Consider the following 22,145-nt stretch of genomic DNA (forward strand, 5'->3'; position numbering starts at 1 on the left):
AGATGAGACTGAGACATACAAGGCAAGATATGTTGCAAAGGGATATAGTCAAGTGGCAGGAATAGACTATAAGGATACTTTTTCTCCAACTGCAAATATGACATCAGTACGTTGTTTGATGCAGCTAGCAGCTCAGTATGACTTAGAGTTACATCAGATGGATGTCAAAACAGCATATCTACATGCTCCTATTGACTGTGAAGTGTACATGGAGCAACCAGAGGGTTTTGAAGTCAGGTCAGATACAGGTGAGCAACTAGTCTGCAAACTGAACAAGTCACTGTACGGCCTGAAACAGTCAGGAAGGAACTGGAACAAAATGTTGCATGATCACCTTAGTGAAAATGGTTTTACACAGAACCCAGCTGATCACTGTGTTTACAACAAACAAACTGCAACAGAAAGGATCATTTTGATAATTTGGGTCGATGATCTAATTATCGCTGCTAGTGATAGTGACTCACTCACAAGTGTAAAAGAAATGTTAAGTGAAAAATTTAAGATGAAAGATCTTGGGAGGCTTAGACATTTCCTAGGCATTGATTTTACACAAAGTGAAGGGAAAATAAAGATGAGCCAAACAAGGTACATAACCAAGATACTGGAAAGGTTTGGTATGTCAGACTGTAAAACAAGGTCAACACCATGTGAACAAAAAACAAACTTTGATGGTGATGGTGAACCTATTGATTCAAAAAGGTATTGTGAAGTGATAGGCAGCTTGATATATGTTATGACATGTACAAGACCGGATATCAGTTGGATTGTCAGCAAGCTGTCACAATACCTATCAGAACCAAAAGAGCAACACTGGATAACAGCTAAACATGTGTTGAGGTACTTGAAGGGGACAATGAATCAGGAGTTGTGTTACAAAAAGGGGGTGGAAAAACTCAACCTCGTAGCATATAGTGATGCTGTGTCACACCCTGGCTCTGGGACTCTATATGTTGAGCCAGGGTGTGTTCATTCTATGTGTTCTGTTTCTATGTTGGGTGTTCTAGGTTGTGTTTTTCTATGTTTGCCTGTGTGACTCCCAATCAGAGGCAACGAGTGTCAGCTGTAGGCTGGTTGTCTCTGATTGGGAGCCATATTTAAACTGTCTGTTTTTCACTTTGTGTTTGTGGGTTTTTGTTCCGTGTTTCGGTCATTGATACCGTGGACTTCACGAGTCGTTTCTTGTTTTGTATTGTTTAAACTTTAACTAATTAAAGTATGTTTGTTCATCACGCTGCGCCTTGGTCTGTTCACTACGACGATCGTGACAGAAAAACCCACCATTCAACGACCAAGCAGCGTGTCCAGGGGCAGCTCTTGGGCTGGACATGGGAGGAAGCGCCGGGAGAAGAGACGGTGGAGGCGCGCCGTAGAGAGGAGCAACGGCGTGATCAGGGTCGTCGCCGGGCGGTCGAGAGGCAACCCCAGAACATTTTTAGGGGGGGGCACACGGCATGGACGACGGGGCTGACGGAGGCAAAAGAGGGGCGGATTCTGGAAGCCACCAGGTTACGGATACACCGCCCTGTACGTCCTGTGCGGATGCCTCACACAGAGTGTGTGAGGGTAGGCATTCAGCCAGGACGGGTTGTGGCCGCTCTTCACTCCAGGGCTCCTATCCGTCTCCACAGCCCGGTTCGGCCTGTCCCTGTTCCACGCACCAAGCCTACGGTGTGCGTCGCCAGCCCAGTCCGGCCAGTCCCTGCTCCACGCACCAAGCCTACGGTGTGCGTCGCCAGCCCGGTCCGGCCTGTCCCTGCTCCACGCACCAAGCCTACGGTGTGCGTCGCCAGCCCAGTCCGGCCAGTCCCTGCTCCACGCACCAAGCCTACGGTGTGCGTCGACAGCCCAGCCCGGCCTGTCCCTGCTCCACGCACCAAGTCTAAGGTGCGCGTCGCCAGCCCGGCCCGGCCTGTTCCTGCCACTCGCACCAAGTCTACGGTGCGCGTCGCCAGCCCGGCCCGGCCTGTTCCTGCCACTCGCACCAAGTCTACGGTGCGCGTCGCCAGCCCGGCCCGGCCTGTTCCTGCCACTCGCACCAAGTATACGGTGCGCATCGCCAGCCCGGCCCGGCCTGTTCCTGCCACTCGCACCAAGTATACGGTGCGCGTCGCCAGCCCGGCCCGGCCTGTTCCTGCCACTCGCACCAAGCCAGGGGGTGCGAGTCGTCAGCCTGGTCCAGCCCGTTCCTGCTACTCGCACCAAGCCAGGGGGTGCGAGTCGTCAGTCCGGTGAGGCCCGTTCCTGCTACTCGCTCCAAGCCAGGGGTGCGAGTCGTCCAGTCGGTGAGGCCCGTTCGGCTCCACGCACCCAAGCCAGGGGTGCGAGTCGTCAGTCCGGTGAGGCCCGTTCCGGCTCCACGCACCAAGCCAGGTGTGCGAGTCGTCAGTCCGGTGAGGCCCGTTCCGGATCCATGCACCAAGCCAGGGGTGCGAGTCGTCAGTCCGGTGAGGCCCGTTCCGGCTCCACGCACCAAGCCAGGGGTGCGAGTCGTCAGTCCGGTGAGGCCTGTTCCGGCTCCACGCACCAAGCTAGGGGTGCGCATCGTCAGCCCGGTCCGGCCCGTTGCTGCTCCACGCACCAAGCCAGGGGTGCGATCGTCAGCCCGGTCCGGTCAGTTCCTGCCTCACGCACCAAGCCAGGGGTGCGCGTCGTCAGTCCGGCACAACCCGTGCCTGGGTCATCGGTGCCAAATCAGGTACCGCTCAACTGCTCCACAACGGAGCTGAAGCTAGCCGCTCCTGCTACGTCCAGGTCAGCTCCAGCCAGCGGGGCCAGACCGGACCAGGGGCGCTATGGGGGATTATTGGAGGGTGGTGGGCAAGGCCGGAGCCAGAACCGCCGCCGAGGAGGTATGCCCACCCAGCCCTCCCCTGTTTTGCTCTTATTGAGGCGCGGTCGCAGTCCGCGCCTTTAGGGGGGGGTACTGTCACACCCTGGCTCTGGGACTCTATATGTTGAGCCAGGGTGTGTTCATTCTATGTGTTCTGTTTCTATGTTGGGTGTTCTAGGTTGTGTTTTTCTATGTTTGCCTGTGTGACTCCCAATCAGAGGCAACGAGTGTCAGCTGTAGGCTGGTTGTCTCTGATTGGGAGCCATATTTAAACTGTCTGTTTTTCACTTTGTGTTTGTGGGTTTTTGTTCCGTGTTTCGGTCATTGATACTGTGGACTTCACGAGTCGTTTCTTGTTTTGTATTGTTTAAACTTTAACTAATTAAAGTATGTTTGTTCATCACGCTGCGCCTTGGTCTGTTCACTACGACGATCGTGACATGCTGATTGGGCAGCAGATCAAAGTGACAGACGAAGCATAACAGGGTATTGTTTTAGTTTAACTAAATGTGGACCTGTTATTTCATGGAGGTCTAAGAAGCAGCCAACAGTAGCTTTATCTACATGTGAAGCAGAGTACATGGCACTGGCTGCTACTACACAAGAAAGTTTGTACCTTGTACAGTTATTGGGCCAGATGGATAGTGAGTGCCAATATGCACCAGTAACAATCTTTGAAGATAACCAAGGTGCAATTGCTCTGTCAAAGAACCCAGTATGTCGTCAGAGATGTAAACATGTTGACATCAGATATCATTTCATTCGATCTGCGCTCAGTGATGGCAAAATAAGTATTGAATATTGTCCAACGGCAGACATGGTTGCAGATGTTTTGACTAAACCTGTAACGAAGTTCAAAAATGAAAAATTCTTGGGTTATATGTTTGGAATGTAAACTGACATTTGTGAGATGTATAACTGTAAGCTAAATGTGTTGATAGTTAGGTTGAATACGACTTGTACAGTATAAGAGACTAATATGTTCTATATAGACTAATATGTTATAAATTGTGTTCTTACACTGGTACAGTTATGCCCTATGAGAGATGTACAACTGCGCATGTGCGAAAATAAAGAAAGGGCATTTTCCCGCGTTCTGGTTGAAACACCAACGATGAACATGTGTGTTTATTCCTCCGTTAAGTAAGCCGGTATTCCTGTCCTGAAGATGACAGCACCAACAAGTGGTACTCGCTAAGCAAGCAGCGTGACGTCCTTAACACCCACATGTTGACAGCATGAACTTTACAAAAATCATGTGATCAAAGTTCATGACGTTTCGACTGCAAGTTTCTGCACTTCTCGCCTGCATTGTGGGAGGCACTATTGTCAACAAATCATTAGGGTGGTTTTGTTTTACCCATGCGAATGTGACCAAAGACTTGACTGAAACAGGAACCAGTTTTTCCAGGATTTATGTGTGCATTGGATATATACAAATAAAGGTGATATTTGAGGCTCTCTCTCACTAATTGACTGTACAGTGTGTACACACATAATAATATATTATGATTTCAGTTTGTGAGTGTGTGATATGGGAGTTAGATTTTTTTAAAATCTGACTTTATAAAGAACAGCTTTTATAGACAATTGCAACACTGCCATGTTGATCGGAGACTTACTGTTGGAAAACCACATTAGTGTCTGACTTTCGGCTGTCGCATATGCACCTCCCCCGACTGGTGATACGCATGTAAAATCCCTTTGTCATCCATCACCATGGGAAAAGGCAAAGAACTCACAAACGAAAAGAGACAAATGGTTGTTGACCTTCATATAAATCAGGCAATGTGTACAAATAATGGCACAAAAAAAACTAATACTGTATCGCTCCAGGGTGAAGTTTCAACTAGGTACAGATCTAAGATCCGCATCCCCTCCCCAATCCTAACCTTAAAGGAAAACTCCACCTAAAACTATTTTTTGGTATTTGTTTCATTAGTCCATTGTTGATATAGTCCCAAGGTGTTTTGCATGTCAGATATCAAGTTTTCCAGACATATAACTTTCAAAAGTATGAAAATGTATGCACTCACTTAGGATGAAAATGAATGCACTCACTAACTGTAAGTCGCTCTGGATAAGAGCGTCTGCTAAATGACTAAAATGTAAATGTAAATATACCACTTACCACTATTAGGGCAACAATTGGAACAGTGGTAAACTTGCCTGGTATTGGATACAAGTGTATCTTGTCCCTACGCACAGTGAGGGAGAATCTTCGGGAGGCAAAGAAAAACCAGAAGGCCAAAGTTGGAGAATAACAGAACTTGGTCACATCTTCGAGTCACCAAGTCTCCAAATCTACAATTACACGCCACCTCAATGCCAATTGGCTTTTTGGACGGGTTGCCAGAAAAATACTTTGAGAGCGACAAACACATGTAAATGCCTGGGGTTTGCTAAAGGGCCTTGGCACTTGGATTGCAACCAGTGCTATGGTCAGATGACACGAAAATAGAGCTCTTTGGCCACACAAACCAGTGGTGGGTTTTGCATCAAAAGAAGGATGTATATGCATAAAATAACCTCATACATACTGGACCTCTGGCAGTCTCTATGGGGGTGCCACAGTGTTCAATTCTCGGGCCGACACTATTCTCTTTGTATATCAATGATGTCGCTCTTGCTGCTGGTGACTCTCAGATCCACCTCTACGCAGACGACACCATTTTGTATACATCTGGCCCTTCATTGGACACTGTGTTAACAAACCTCCAAACAAGCTTCAATGCCATACAACACTCCTTCCGTAGCCTCCAACTGCTCTTAAACACTAGTAAAACTAAATGCATGCTCTTCAATCGAACGCTGCTTGCACCCGCCCACCCGACTAGAATCACTACTCTCGGCGGGTCTGACTTAGAAAATGTGGACAACTACAAATACCTAGGTGTCTGGTTAGACCGTAAACTCTCCTTCCAGACTCATATTAAGCATCTCCAATCCAAAGTTAAATCTAGAATCGGCTTCCTATTTCGCAACAAAGCCTCCTTCACTCATGCTGCCAAACATGCCCTCGTAAAACTGACTATCCTACCGATCCTTGACTTCGGCGATGTCATTTACAAAATAGCCTCCAACACTCTACTCAGCAAATTGGATGTAGTCTATCACAGTGCCATCCGTTTTGTCACCAAAGCCCCATATACTACCCACCATTGTGACCTGTACGCTCTCGTTGGCTGGCCCTCACTACACATTCGTCGCCAAACCCACTGGCTCCAGGTCATCTATAAATCACTGCTAGGCAAATCCCCGCCTTATCTTAGCTCATTGGTCACCTTAGCAACACCGACCCGTAGTATGCGCTCCAGCAGGTATATCTCACTGGTCATCCCCAAAGCCAACACCTCCTTTGGCCGCCATTCCTTCCAGTTCTCTGCTGCTAATGACTGGAACGAACTGCAAAAATCTCTGAAGCTGGAGACTCTTATCTCCCTCACTAACTTTAAGCATCAGTTGTCAGAGCAGCTTACCGATCACTGCACCTGTACACAGCCCATCTGTAATTAGCCCACCCAACTACCTCATCCCCATATTGTTATTTATTTTGCTCATTTGCACCTCAGTATCTCTATTTGCACATCTTCTTCTGCACATCTATCACTCCAGTGTTAATACTAAATTGTAATTATTTTGAACTATGGCCTATTTATTGCCTTACCTCCATAACTTACTACATTTGCACACACTGTATATAGATTTTATATTGTGTTATTGACTGTATGTTTTGTTTATTCCATATGTAACTGTGTTGTTGTTGGTTTTATCGCACTGCTTTGCTTTATCTTGGCCAGGTCGCAGTTGTAAATGAGAACTTGTTCTCAACTGGCTTACCTGGTTAAATAAAGGTGAAAAAAAAATATGGTGGTGGATCTTTGTTATGGGACTGTTTTGCTTCCACTGAACTCTACCAAGTACCAGGACATATTAGCCAAAAACCTGGTTGCCTCTGCCAGGAGGCTGAAACGTGGCCGCAAGTGGATCTTCCAGCAAGACAATAACCCCAAGCACACATCAAAATCCCCAAATAAATGGTTAATTGTCCATAAAATCAAAATGTTGCAATGACCAACTCAGTCTCCGGACTTGAACCCCATTGAAAACCTGTGGTTTAAATTGAAGAGGGCAGTCCATAAGCACAGACCGAAGGATATCAAGGATGTGGAAAGATTCTGTATGGATCCCTCCAAATGTCTTCTCCAATCTCATAAAACATTTTAGAAAAAGGCTCAGTGCCGTTATCCTCGCAAGGGTGCCGGAGTATTGAAAACAGGTGTCAATAATTTTGACACCTATCTTTTGGAGTTTTTTTTTACACTTGCCTGGTATTGGACGCAAGTGTATCTTGTTCCCACACAGTGAGGAAGATGGTTCGGGAGGCAAAGAAAAATCCAAGGGCTAAAGTTGGAGGATGACAGAACTTGGTCTCCAAATCTACAATTAGACGCCAGATCCTACAATTCTATAGGTTAGTCCTATTTACAGTCACCTCCAAAATTATTGACATCTTTTTGAGAATAAAATTGATTACTTGTTAAACATTTATTTATCTGAGCAATTGTATTAGTATAAAATATGATTTCTCCTTTTTTTAAACATACAATATAGCTCAGTATTTGTATGATTTATTTTAGTATTTTTTGCTCATCATTATCAAGGGTGCCACAAATGTTGGAGTTGACTGTAAATCTGTGCATTTGATATCCAAATTGGAATGATAGGCACATTTCCAATATATAGATATATTGAGTTGTAATAGAATTGACTCAAACCTTGTATTCAGACTGATCCAAATGTCAAACCCAGTAGGATTGGACTGAATATAGCAGCATCCCAAAGTGGAGGCTCCTCAAACTTGTGAACTTCCCTGCTGCTCATCATATTATTATGCTCCAATAATCTCCTTTCTTCCTCATACAAGTGCTCTGTGTGCTGGCGCCCACCAAAAAGACACCGGAATCCAGCTAAGAAGGGGTAAAAAAATCTGCCACTCACACGGGCGCAGGCACGCACACACACACATACACACACACAATGTCATGATAACAGATAACACCTAAATTCTGAGTTAATGCCTTCATACTGTTCTTTGTTTCTTTTTAGCCAACACCACCACATTCCTGTGTGCAATGGATTAAAACCAATCTCAAGGAGACAATTACAAATACGGTATTCACATTTATTTTATAAAGAATCTGTATAATCATGCACTTGAACTCTGTATGGATATTTACACATTACTTAACTAGAAAATAATGCACTTTTATCTGCACATATCTTCACTTCCATGAATAACACAAGAACAGCAAGACATGTCACGTGAGTATTCAAAAAGACACTAGAGGGCAGTACATACCTAATATAATTCAGGAGATTCAGACATGGAATTACCATGCAGAATTTACTGTGCATTTGATTTGATCAACAATATAATGTGGATGAAACTCTTTTGAAACAGTCAAATTGTTACACTACATCAACATTAGAGTACAGTGACAAGTTCTAGAATCTGGCCTAGAACAGCCACATTCAGTTGGTACAACTAGTACTGTTACAGATACAGTGCATTCACACCCCTTGACTTATTCCACATTGTGTTGTGTTACAGCCTGAATTCAAAATGGATTACATATAGTCTATCACCCATCTACACACAGTTCCCCATAATGACAAAGTGAAAACATGTTTTTAGAAATTGTTGCACATTTTATTGAAAATGTAGGACAGAAATACCTAATTTACATAAGTATTCACACCCCTGAGTCAATACTTTGTAGAAGCACCTTTGGCAGCGATTACAGCTTTGAGTCGTCTTGGGTATGTCTGTGTCAGCTTTGCACATCTAGATTCTGGGACTTTCTCCCATTCTTCCTTGCATATTTTCTCAAGCTCTGTTAAGTTAGGTAGGGAGCAGCAGTGAACAGCAATCTTCAGGTCTTTCCAAAGATTTGATGGGATTCAAGTCTGGGCTTTCGCTGGGCCACTCAAGGACTTTTACATTCTTGTTCTGAAGCCATTCCAGTATTGCTTTGGCTGTATGCTTGGGGTCATTGTCCTGTTGGAACATAAATCTTCACCCCAGTCTAAGGTTGTTTGCACTCTGAAGCAGGATCACATCAAGGATTTGTCTGTATTTGTCTCCATCCATTGTTCCCTCTGTCCTTAACAGTCTCCCAGTCCCTGCCGCTGAAAAGCATCCCCATAGCATGATGCTGCCACCACCATGCTTCACAGTAGGGATGGTGTTAGACGGGTGATGAGCTGTGCCTGGTTTTCTCCAGACATAGCGCTTTGCATTCAGGCCAAATAGTAAACATTTTGTCTCATCAGACCACAGAATTTTTTGCCTTATGAGTCTTTCACATGCCTTTTTTCAAACTCCAGGCATGCTGTAATGGGCCTTTTTCTCAGGAGTGGCTTCCATATGGCCACTCTCCCATAAAGCCCAGATTGGTGAAGTACTGTAGAGACTGTTGTCCTTCTGGCAGGTTCTCCCATCTCAGCCAAGGAACTCTGTAGTTCTGTCAGAGTGGTCATTGGGTTCTTGGTCACCTCCTTGACCAAGGTACTTCTTGCCCAGTTGCTTAGTTTATTCGGATGGCCAGTTCTAGGCAGTCTGGGTAGTTCCATATTTTTTCAATTTCCCAATGATGGAGACCACTGTGCTCTCGGAAACTTTCAACACTCAAGAAATTGTTTTATACCCTTTCCCAGATATATGCCTCATCACAATTCTATCTCAGAGATCTACGGACAGTTCCTTGGACTTCATGGAATAGTTTATGCTTTGACATGTACTGTCAACTGTGGGACCACATAGACAGGTGTGTTTCTTTCTAGACAGGTGGAGTCCAATCAAGTTGTAGTGATATCTCAAGGATGATCAAAGGAAATTGGATGCACCTGAGCTCAATTTGGACTGTCATAACAAAGGGGTGTGAATACTTATGTGAAGGAGACTTCTGTATTTCATTTTCAATACATTTGCAAACATTTCTAAAAACATGTTTTCACTTTGTCATAATGGGGTATTGTGTGTAGATGGGTGAGAAACAGATCTATCCATTTTGAATTCAGGCTGTAAATATGGAATAAGTCAAGAGGTATGAATACTTTCTGAAGGCTCTGTAGATAGTGATTCCATATTCTACATGTCAGAGACGCATGTTTGTTCTACATACTATGTTTCTATCTGAATGTTCCACAACGTTGTGCCCTGGTGAACGCAGCCCATAAAAGGTCAGTTTGAATGTAGATGTAATTATCTTAAATGAATATTGATAACAATGTAGTTCTCTTCAATTCATAAATCTGAGTAACTTCTTATCATAATAATTATCCATTTTATAAACCAATCCACAGTCATTTTATAATCCACACAAAGAAAAACAAGGATAAGCGATGCACAGGAGAAACTCTGAAGTCGAAGAGGCCGGTTTCCAGGCTTCATTTTCTCAATTTCACATGCTAACAGCAACCGCAACACCATGCTCGTATCCAGCCACAAAAACCTAGAGACATTTTTGGAGGAAAGCGATGAATTAACCAATGGCAATGTCCGTTTGGTGAAAGTAAGACTCAGTGGAACTAGGTTTTTTGCTAATGCAAGCAAATAATATTACTTAACATTGCCGTATAGCAGGGTTGAAAAACTAATTTTTCCCTGTGGGCCACATTGAGTCTTTAACGAAGTCTGAGGGCCACACTGCAATAGTCCTATGTTTTTGGACTTGTCGATGCTCCCTGACTGTCTAGCTTTTGTTTCTGTGATTGTTAGTGAGCTGGACAGAGTGAAGAGACTGTATGCATGTAGGTCCATTGTCATTATCATCACTACGCTGGTCCGCTCAAAGGCCTTTTTGACACCCTATATAAGTGGCAGTTTGAGGGCAAAAGCATTTAACTTTAGTTTTATACCTTTTTCTGTCTCCTTTACAGGCGGCTCCAGGAGTCCCATCTTCTCCACAGGCAGCTCCAGGGTCTCTATCTCCCTCACGAGGTAAAATGGTTTCTCCAGGATTCTCTGACTCATTCTGCCTTTTCCCATTAAGGCCCTTATTTCAGTGGATTCTTTCACTATGTCATTGATCTTCTTTCCTAAACTCATGCCACCTTTGCCCATAATCGCCCCAACCACTAATGCCACCCTGTTATGCCCCACAACAAAAACAATTCTGCTTGCCACCTTCTCCAGACTCCCCCGGAGTATTTGCATGTCCTTTATGAAATGTTGAAAGACTATATTGGCTTCCTTGCTGTGGTATATGTTAAAAACATTATCTCTGTGACACCGGTGGTTAGACCGTTGACCCCACTGGTCACACCCATTCCAATCCCTGCGATGATGAGCCCCAGTGACAGCCCAGCAGTAACAGGGCCTGCTATGGTCAGAGCCCCTCCTGTCACCCCCACTGCACTGCCTACCACACTGGAGATATCAGACCCGAACTTCATCTCTTCTAGTTTGACAGCTCTCTTTTCCAGCTCTTTTAGAAAGTCCAGCATTCTGAAGTGGCGCTGACTGAACAGACCAATGAAATGCAGGGCAGACTCCTGGAACAGGAACGTCAGTCTGAGGTGCTGGTCCATCCTAGCAGTCGAAACATATTCCACTTTTTTATTAGAGACATTGAAACATGTAGCTGGAATCTTTGAATGAATGATTAGCAATGTGCACCGTCAGTATTAGTGACCAGAATCTGAAAAATTACGTATAGAACTTAAACTGAGATTTACCTGATATCACTTAAATGGCTCAAATGGTCAAACATGGTCTGCATGGATTTTGCATTCACGTCAGTGCTGATGTCAATGATTTTGTCAGACTTCTCTCCACAAAATGATTTTCTAATGATAATGCTTTTCAGCAACAACAGAGGGCCCATACATGTAACATGGTTCAATCTCTTTCAGAGCACTTACATTTTTTATATGAGATAATACTTGATAATACTATACTAAAATAGATTTTGTGTGAAACTATACTGAGAACAAATAGATAAGATTTTAGCAAAAATGTATATGATGTCATACTGAAGTATTTTGATTTGATTTGAATATCGTGGTAAATAATTTAAACTGATTTCCACTTACGTTTTTCCCAATCCCATTATCTCACACAGCTGTTCAGAGATGTGTATGACAGTGTCTAGGGTTTACTGAGAATGGTGCGACAAACAAAAAACCTCCAGTCAGCGGCAGTCCTGTGGGTGAAAAAAGCTTGTTGATGAGAGAGGTCGAAGGAGAATGACAAGAATCATGCAAGCTAACAGGCTGGCCACAAACAGGCAAATAACAGCGCAGTGGTGTGCAGAACGGCATCTTGGAACGCACAACTCATCGATCACAAAGCATTTAGGCTATGAAAATGACACCATATTGAAAAGATCGATCTAGTTAATAGATTTCTGCACAAGTTAATCTACTAAATCATAGGTGTATTCCAGCTATTTTAGTGTTTTCAAATTAGAAAGTTGTGAATGAAAATAGTTGTAGAGCTACAGTAGTCTACTGTAAGAGGTGAGGATATCACTGTTCCTGAAAATCTCTGGAGTTCTGCACTTGAACTCTGCACCAGCTCTATTAGAAAGTCCAGCATTCTGGAGTGGCGCTGACTGAACAGACCAATGAAGCACAGGGCAGACTCCTGGAACAGGAACGTCAGTCTGAGGTGCTGGTCCATCCTAGCAGTCGAAACATATTCCACTTTTTCATTAGAGACATTGAAACATGTAGCTGGAATCGATGAATGTTAGTGAGCTAGTATTTGAAAATGTAACATAAAACCGAAACAGGAAAGGTTTACCTGATATCACTCAAATGGCGCAAATGGTTAAACATGGTCTGCATGGACGTTTCATTCAGTTCAGTGCTGGTGTCAATCATCAAGAAGTCATTCTTCTCTCTGCTGAATGTTTTTCTAATAATGATAATCAAAAACTATTTATAAAGCATTTTCAGCAACAGCAGAGGTTGCTAATGTTACATAATAATATAAATTATCTTACTTGTATGTCTGAAACCATACTGAAAATAAATAAATAAAAGGATAGATCATTTGATTTGATTATTGGGTTAAATCATTTAAACTGATTTCCACTTAAATTTTTCCCAATCCGATTATCTCACACAGCTGTTCAGAGATGTGTATGTAATTTTCCAAGTACACATACAGCACCTCCACATTGAGGAGGCTGTCACGATCGTCTGAAGAAGCGGACCAATACGCAGCGCGTGGAGTGAACATGATGACTTTATTAAATAAAGCAACCCCAAAAAACAACAAATGACGATAGTGAAGTCCTCTGTAACACTGACAGAAACATGGAACAAAAACCCACAACCCCAAGGTGAAAACACACAGTATAAATATGGCTCCCAATCAGAGATAACGAGCCGACAGCTGACACTCGTTACCTCCGATTGGGAGTCATTGACCAAACATAGAAAAAACAACCTAGACTAACCAACATAGAAATACACCCAAGTGAAATGAACAACCCTGGCTCAAAATCAAAGTCCATAGAGCCAGAGTGTCACAGTACCCCCTAAAGGTGCGAACTCCGGGCGCACCAGCAAACAGTCTAGGGGAGGGTCTGGGTGGGCGTCTGTCTATGGTGGCGGCTCAGGCACTGGTCGTGGTCCCCACCCCACCATAGTCACTACCCGCTTGTGTAACCTCCTCCACATGACCACCCCCCAACTAAACCCCACAGGATTAAGGGGCAGCACTGGACCAAGAGGCATCACCGGACTCAGGGGCAGCACCGGACTAAGGGGCAGCACCGGGCTAAGGGGCAGCACCGGACTAAGGGGCAGCACCGGGCTAAGGGGCAGCACCGGACTAAGGGGCAGCACCGGACTAAGGGGCAGCACCGGCCTAAGGGGCAGCACCGGCCTAAGGGGCAGCACCGGGCTAAGGGGCAGCACCGGGCTAAGGAGCAGCACCGGGCTAAGGGGCAGTACCGGACTAAGAGGCAGCTCCGGACTAAATGGCGGATCCTGGCTGGCTGGCTCTGGCGGATCCTGGCTGGCTGGCGGATCCGGGCTGGACGGCTCTGGCGGATCCGGGCTGGACGGCTCTGGCGGATCCTGGCTGAACGGCTCTGGCGGATCCTGGCTGAACGGCTCTGGCGGATCCTGGCTGGACGGCTCTGGCGGATCCTGGCTGGACGGCTCTGGCGGATCCTGGCTGGACGGCTCTGGCGGATCCTGGCTGGACGGCTCTGGCGGATCCTGGCTGGGACGGCTCTGGCGGATCCTGGCTGGACGGCTCTGGCGGATCCTGGCTGGACGGCTCTGGCGGATCCTGGCTGGACGGCTCTGGCGGATCCTGGCTGGACGGCTCTTGGCTGGCTGACGGGTCTGGCTGCTCGTGGCTGGCTGACGGATCTGGCTGCTCGCGGCTGGCTGACGGATCTGGCTGCTCATGGCTGGCTGACGGATCTGGCTGCTCATGGCTGGCTGACGGATCTGGCTGCTCATGGCTGGCTGACGGATCCGGCTGCTCATGGCTGGCTGACGGATCCGGCTGCTCATGGCTGGCTGACGGATCTGGCTGCTCATGGCTGGCTGACGGATCTGGCTGCTCGCGGCTGGCTGACGGATCTGGCTGCTCGTGGCTGGCTGACGGTGCTGGCTGGGCGGCTGGCGGTGGAGGCGGACCCCAGCCTCGGAGAGTGGTCATCACCTCCCGCAGGGCGGTTCCCATCTGCAGGAGCTGCTCTTGCTGGACCCGAACCTGGGCTTCCAGTCTTGCACGGGCTGCGTCGGCTCCTGCTGATTCCATCGCTGGTGTATGATTCTGTCTGGCGGAAGGCTCTAGCGGCTCCTGTCTGGCGGAAGGCTCTAGCGGCTCCGGTCTGGCGGACGGCTCTGAAGGCTCATGGCAGACGGGCGGCTTTGCAGGCTCAGTACAGACGGGCGGCTTATGCAGCGCTTGGCAGACGGGCAGTTCAGGCGCCATAGGGCAGACGGGCCGTACAGGCGCCGTTGAGCAGACGGGCAGTTCAGGCGCCCAAGCCATGTGCCCCCCCAAAAAATTTTTTGGGGTTGCCTCCCCGTCCTTCCGACGATGGCCCTGCTGCTGTCGTTGCTCCTCTCCTGCCAGGTTCTCCCCCTTCATCGCCCTCCGGTACCGGACGGCCTCCTCCTGCGTTATCTGTCCCCAACCGAGGAGGACATCCACCAGCGTTTTCTCCTTACCCGGCGCTTCCTCCCCAAGAAATGTTTGGGTAGTACTCCCGGGCTTCCAGCCTTGCCTCCGTGCTTCCGCCTCATACCACCTCCTCTCTGCTTTAGCTGCCTCCAGCTCTTCACGAGGGCGGTGATATTCCTCCGGTTGTGCCCAAGGACCCTTTCCAGCCCGTATCTCCTCCCATGTCCACGAATCCTTTGGAGGCGTCCATAAATCCTGTGTAGGTAGGTCCTGTTGCCGTTTGTTACGCTGCTTGGTCCTCTTGTGGTGGGTTTTTCTGTCACGATCGTCTGAAGAAGCGGACCAATACGCAGCGCGTGGAGTGAACATGATGACTTTATTAAATAAAGCAACCCAAAAAACAACAAATGACGATAGTGAAGTCCTCTGTAACACTGACAGAAACATGGAACAAAAACCCACAACCCCAAGGTGAAAACACACAGTATAAATATGGCTCCCAATCAGAGATAACGAGCCGACAGCTGACACTCGTTACCTCCGATTGGGAGTCATTGACCAAACATAGAAAAAACAACCTAGACTAACCAACATAGAAATACACCCAAGTGAAATGAACAACCCTGGCTCAAAATCAAAGTCCATAGAGCCAGAGTGTCACAGAGGCATGGGGAAAAGAAGGCCGAAGCATCCCTCTTAAAGTGGATGAGGAGAGGACAAGCCATTCTAGCAGAGGTGATGACAGCTTGGACTCTTGCTGGTTCCCTCCCCTGAGGCAGAGGACACAACCGCTTTTCATCAGCAAATACAAACAGAGAGGTGACCATCAGCCTCTCCACAGCGTCCATGAAGCAGTCCAGCTCCTCCAGCCCCTTGAGAGTGTCCTTCAGTACAGCTTCCAGCTCCTTCTCCAGCTCCTTAAGCCTACGGTTTGCAGTCACCTGGGTAAGATAGTCTTTTGTGAACTCTCCTAATGCCTTGGTCTTGTCTTCTGCATTCAAGACTCAGCCGTATTTAAGGTTGATTCTGTCTGCCATTTCCTTGATGTTCTTCATCTTGGATTGTTTGGCTTTTCTCTGCAGGATCCACCTTGAATGCCTGTCACAGAATTCCTTCACTGTGTGGACATACAGTGGGGGAAAAAAGTATTTAGTCAGCCACCAATTGTGCAAGTTCTCCCACTTAAAAAGATGAGAGAGGCCTGTAATTTTCATCATAGGTACACGTCAACTATGACAGACAAAATGAGAATTCTTTTTCCAGAAAATCACATTGTAGGATTTTTAATGAATTTATTTGCAAATGATGGTGGAAAATAAGTATTTGGTCAATAACAAAAGTTTCTCAATACTTTGTTATATACCCTTTGTTGGCAATGACACAGGTCAAACGTTTTCTGTAAGTCTTCACAAGGTTTTCACACACTGTTGCTGGTATTTTTGCCCATTCCTCCATGCAGATCTCCTCTAGAGCAGTGATGTTTTGGGGCTGTCGCTGGGCAACACGGACTTTCAACTCCCTCCAAAGATTTTCTATGGGGTTGAGATCTGGAGACTGGCTAGGCCACTCCAGGACCATGAAATGCACGGTGGCTCGGGTCAAAGGTCAGCTGAAAGGGCTGCTGTTGAGATCAGGGGGCGAGGTGCTCAGATGCTTATAGCTCCCAAAAGCAATAGTAATTGTGTTATCATTGTTATTATGTTAATACACATATTTCTAGCAGTGTGAGTTAAAGCTAGAATCCTTAGTTGCTAAATACATTTTTGGACTTATAAATTAATTATATATACCCATTGATTCTTCAAGAATACAACTTATACACTGAGCATACTAAACATTGTCTTTCCATGACATAGACTGACCAAGTGAATCCAGGTGAAAGCTATTATCCCTTATTGATGTCACTTGTTAAATCCACTTCAATCAGTGTAGATGAAGGGGAGGAGACAGGTTACAAAATTATTTTTAAGCCTTGAGACAATTGAGACATAGATTGTGTATGTGTGCCATTCGGAGGGTGAATGGGCAAGACAAACAAATATAAGTGCCTTTGAACTGGGTGTGGTAATAGGTGCTAGTAGGTGCACTGGTTTTGAGTGTGACAAGAACTGCAACGCTGATAGTTTTTGCACGCTCAACAGCTTCCCATGTGTATCAAGAATGGTCCACCACCCAAAGTGTAACGATCCCGGCTGTCTGAGTCGGGGTCTGGTCGTAGTCTCCAGTTTCCCGAGGGTTCGGGAACGCTCCGGGGAGCGCTCTGGTTTCCGCACCTGATTCCTGTTAGCAATCTGCACACCTGGGCCTAATCAGCACCTTTCTTAGGCTCTGGCCCAACATCCAGTTCCTGCCGGATCGTTAGCCATGAACAGTAGGTGTACGTGTATCAGTTTAAGAGTATCTTGCGTGAGTTTTGTTATTTTGTACTTTGTTGAGTTTTGTGTTCTTACCTCCGTTTTTGTTCCACCTGCAGTCACACGTCCGGAACCTTCACTCCACCTCTGCCTGATGGTCGGCGGCTGCCGAGCCATCACTGGACCCAGACTGCACCCCCAACTACTCAACCACGCCGCCCGCTCTGTCCCTGGATTATACTGCACCTTTTTGTTGTATCCAATAAACCCTCACCTTCGTTCAACTCTCCTTGTCCTGGTCTGCTTTTGGGTTCTGGCTGAGGGAACTGTGACAGAACGATCCGGCCAATTATGAACCCAGCGGACCTGGACTCTGTTCGCCATGCCATTACCCAGCAGGGAGAAGATGTTGGGCCATCATAGCATGGTACTACAGGAGATCGCGTTGTCAGTTCGGAACCTTTCTACCGGCCTGACGGAGGTCCAGAACCAACGCCAGTGTCCGGTGGAGGACTCACTACCGGTTTCACCCATCTCGCCTGCCGCTTCTGAAGTTGTGTCCCTCCGTGAGCCCAAGGTGCCGACACCGGATAAATATGAGGGGGAGCTGGGAAGATGCCGTTCCTTCCTTATGCAGTGTGGATTAGTGTTCGATCTACAGCCCTACTCTTATGCCACTGACAAGGCTAGGATAGCCTTTTTGATTGAGTTGCTGCGTGGTCGAGCGCTGGAGTGGGCTTCAGCCGTTTGGGAACGACAGGATCCCTGCATGGCTTCATACCAGGGGTTCACGGCCGAGATGAGGAAGCTCTTCGACCATTCCGTCCGAGGGAGGGACGCAGCTAGCGTCTGTTTTCTCTTCACCAAGGAACTCGCAGCGTGGCCGACTTCGTGATCGAGTTCAAGACGTTGGCTGTGGAGAGTGGGTGGAACGAGGAGTCTTTGCAAGCGGCCTTTTACCAGGGCCTGTCGGAGCAGCTCAAGGATGAGTTGATCTCCTATCCGGAGCCTAGTGACCTGGACAGCTTGGTAGCCTTGTCTATTCGGGTGGATAATCGAGTCCGAGAGCGAAGGAGGGAGAAGCAATGGGGTCCGTCCAATCGATCAGCTTCTCAGTTCCCAGTCGGATCGGGTGGTGGACCAGAACACGTCGATCATTCTCCACCACTAAGGATTAGTAGAGAGGACCTCTCTTCCGATTCTGAACCCATGCAAGTGGGGCGGCACGGGTTAACCAAGGAGGAGCGTCAACCTAGACGTAAGACCAACTGCTGCCTCTACTGTGGTCGCTCGACATTACATCTCCACTTGTTCCCGGCGGTCGTCAAACTGCCCGGCTCAGCTAAAGTTGGGAGGACTTTTAGCGAGCCAGTTTCAACCTCTCAGTACCTCTGTCAGACCCCGCTTCCCGGCTACCCTTGTGAACAGGAATCAGAGCTTAGCGCTAACGCTTTTATCGATTCAGGTGCCGATGGAAGCTTTCTTGATGCCGAGTTGGTGGAACAGCTGGGGCTTTCCAAGGAGCAATTGCCGGAAGCCATTGAAGCGACCACTCTGAACGGCAGTAGTCTGGCACGTATCACGATGAGGACTGAACCCGGTTAAGATGCGGTTGTCGGGGGAATCATTCGGAGATGATTTCATTTTTCATTCTGCCGTCTTCCCATGTTCCTCTGGTCCTTGGATACCCCTGGCTGAAGGAACACAATCCCACGTTCGATTGGGCGACGGGCAAGGTAACGAGTTGGAGCCTTGATTGTCATGCTAACTGTCTCAAGACTGCCTGCCCCCATTCGGTTCCCAGTCAGGTGATTGAGGCTAAACCCCCAGATTTGTCCCTGGTTCCCGAGACATATCACGATTTGGGGGAAGTTTTCAGTAAGCAGAAGGCTCTGTCACTTCCTCCCCACCGACCATATGATTGTGCCATCAACCTGGTTCCTGGAGCTGTCTACCCCAAGGGAAGGTTATACAGTATCTCCCGACCTGAACGTGAGGCGTTGGAGACCTACATCAAGGAGTCCCTAGCTGCTGGTCTCGTTCGTCCCTCGTCATCACCCCTGGGGGCAGGATTCTTCTTTGTGGGAAAGAAGGATGGCTCTCTTCGACCGTGTATTGATTATCGGGGGTTGAATGACATCACGGTCAAGAACAAGTATCCCCTGCCCTTGATGAGTTCTGCCTTCGACTCCTTACAGGGTGCTACGGTGTTCACCAAGTTAGACCTACGCAATGTCGTATCACCTGGTCCGGATCAGAGAGGGGGACGAGTGGTTGACGGGTTTCAATACACCGATGGGGCACTTCGAGTATCAGGTGATGCCGTTTGGACTGACCAATGCTCCAGCGGTATTCCAGAGTATGGTGAACGACGTCCTGAGAGATATGATCGGTCTCTTCGTGTTTGTTTACCTGGATGACATTCTGATCTTCTCGAAGGAACCTTCCGACCACGTCCAGCATGTCCGGCAGGTTCTGCAGCGATTATTGGAGAATCGCCTGTTCGTGAAGGCCGAGAAGTGCGAGTTTCACGCCCACACGACATCCTTTCTCGGGTACATCATCTCCAGGGGTGAGATTAGGATGGACCAGGAGAAGGTTAGAGCGGTTCTGGAATGGGCCCGGCCCGGTACGAGATTGCAGCTCCAGAGATTTTTGGGGTTTGCGAATTTCTACCGCAGATTCATCCGGGATTACAGCCGTGTGGCCGCTCCATTAACTGCCTTGACTTCCAGCATCAGGACCTTCAAGTGGAATCCGAGGCGGATCGAAGCGTTTCTGGATTTGAAGAGGCGATTCACCAACGCACCGATTCTCTCTCAACCGGACACGGCCCGTCAGTTCGTCGTTGAAGTGGACGCGTCTGATGTGGGAGTTGGCGCCATCCTGTCGCAGCGATGCTCCACGGACAGTAAACTCCATCCCTGCGCCTACTACTCTCGTCGCCTTTCGCCTGCGGAGAGGAATTACGATGTGGGTAACCGGGAGCTTCTCGCGGTGAAACTTGCCTTGGAGGAGTGGCGCCACTGGTTGGAGGGGCGGAGCAACCGTTTATTGTCTGGACTGACCACAAGAATCTTGCTTACGTGCAATCGGCAAACGTCTCAACTCCCCGCCAGGCCAGGTGGGCGTTGTTTTTCGGACGATTCAAGTTTGCCCTGACGTTCCGACCTGGATCTAAGAACGGCAAGGCGGACGCCTTGTCCCGGATGTTCTCCAAGACGGAGGAGAGTGGGTCCAAGACCGAGACTATTCTCCCCCGGCACTGCGTCGTGGGAGCAGTGATGTGGAAGATTGAGGAGGAGGTGCTGGCGGCCCTTCGGACTCAGCCCGGTCCCGGTAACGGTCCACCCGGTCGGTTGTTTGTGCCTGAGTCTGTTCGTCCTGCTGTCCTCAAATGGTCCCACGCCAGCAAGATGGCTTGTCACCCCGGCGTGGCTCGGACGATGGCGTTTCTTCGCAGACGTTTTTGGTGGCCTGCCATGGCCGAGGATACTCGGGGTTTTGTTGCTGCCTGTCCAGTGTGTGCGCAGAATAAGAGTACCAATCGGCCCAGCTCTGGACTACTTCATCCCCTTCCTATTCCCCGGCGTCCATGGTCGCATCTGGCCCTGGACTTCGTCACGGGGTTGCCCGCTTCTGAGGGGAACACGGTCGTTCTGACTATCGTGGACAGATTCAGCAAGTTCGCCCACTTTGTGCCTATTGCCAAGCTTTCCTCTGCCTCGGAGACGTCCGAGATCCTGGTTAGGGAGGTTTTCAGGGTCCACGGGTTGCCCAGTGATATCGTTTCCGACCGTGGCCCTCAGTTTACCTCTGCTGTCTGGAAGTCCTTCTGTTTGGCCATTGGAGCTACAGTCAGTCTCACATCTGGTTTTCACCCCCAATCCAATGGTCAGGCGGAGAGAGCCAACCAGAAGATGGAATCCACGCTACGCTGTCTGGTCTCTTCCAACCCCACCTCCTGGGCCTCTCAGTTGCCTTGGGTTGAGTATGCCCACAATACTCTCCCCTACATCGGCCACTGGGATGTCTCCCCTTCCAGTGCCTGTATGGCTACCAACCTCCCCTGTTCCCTTCTCAGGAGAAGGAGCTCTCAGTGCCTTCTGTTCAGGCCCATATTCGGCGTTGCCACCGGACCTGGCATCGGGCCAGAAAGGCACTCCTTAGAGGTTCGGACCGGTATCAGCTCCAGGCGGATCGTCGCCGGATCCCCGCTCCCACCTATACCATCGGAGATAGGGGTTTGGTTGGCCACACGGGATCTTCCGTTACGGACTGAGTCTAGGAAGTTGTTACCGAAGTTTATTGGTCCGTTTGTGGTGGAGAAGGTGATCAATCCAGTGGCCGTGCGACTCAAACTACCGAGGACGCTCAGAGTCCATCCCACTTTTCATGTCTCCTGCCTCAAGCCTGTCTTCCTCAGTCCTCTGTTGCCTCCTCCGCCTCCTCCTCCTCCTCCTCGGATGATCGGAGGTGGTCCTGCCTACACGGTGCGTCGCATTATGGATGCCAGACGGCGGGGCCGGGGTTTCCAGTATCTCGTGGACTGGGAGGTATGGTCCGGAGGAGAGGAGTTGGATTCGCGGCGACAGGTCCTAGATGCGGATCTCATCAGGGACTTTTACCGCCTCCATCCTGGCGCTCCGGGAGTCCGCCCGGTGGCGTTCGTCGGAGGGGGGTACTGTAACGATCCCGGCTGTCTGAGTCGGGGTCTGGTCGTAGTCTCCAGTTTCCCGAGGGTTCGGGAACGCTCGGGGAGCGCTCTGGTTTCCGCACCTGATTCCTGTTAGCAATC

The 22,145-nt window shown here is 48.3% G+C and overlaps 1 pseudogene; it reads right to left on the bottom strand.

Annotated features, from left to right (window-relative positions):
* Nucleotides 1-10,703: 10,703 nt before the first annotated feature.
* LOC123486572 lies at nt 10,704-16,123 on the bottom strand (annotated as a pseudogene).
* Nucleotides 16,124-22,145: the final 6,022 nt, after the last annotated feature.

This window comes from Coregonus clupeaformis, unplaced genomic scaffold (genome assembly GCF_020615455.1).
Source record: "Coregonus clupeaformis isolate EN_2021a unplaced genomic scaffold, ASM2061545v1 scaf1271, whole genome shotgun sequence".
Classification (NCBI taxonomy): domain Eukaryota; kingdom Metazoa; phylum Chordata; class Actinopteri; order Salmoniformes; family Salmonidae; genus Coregonus; species Coregonus clupeaformis.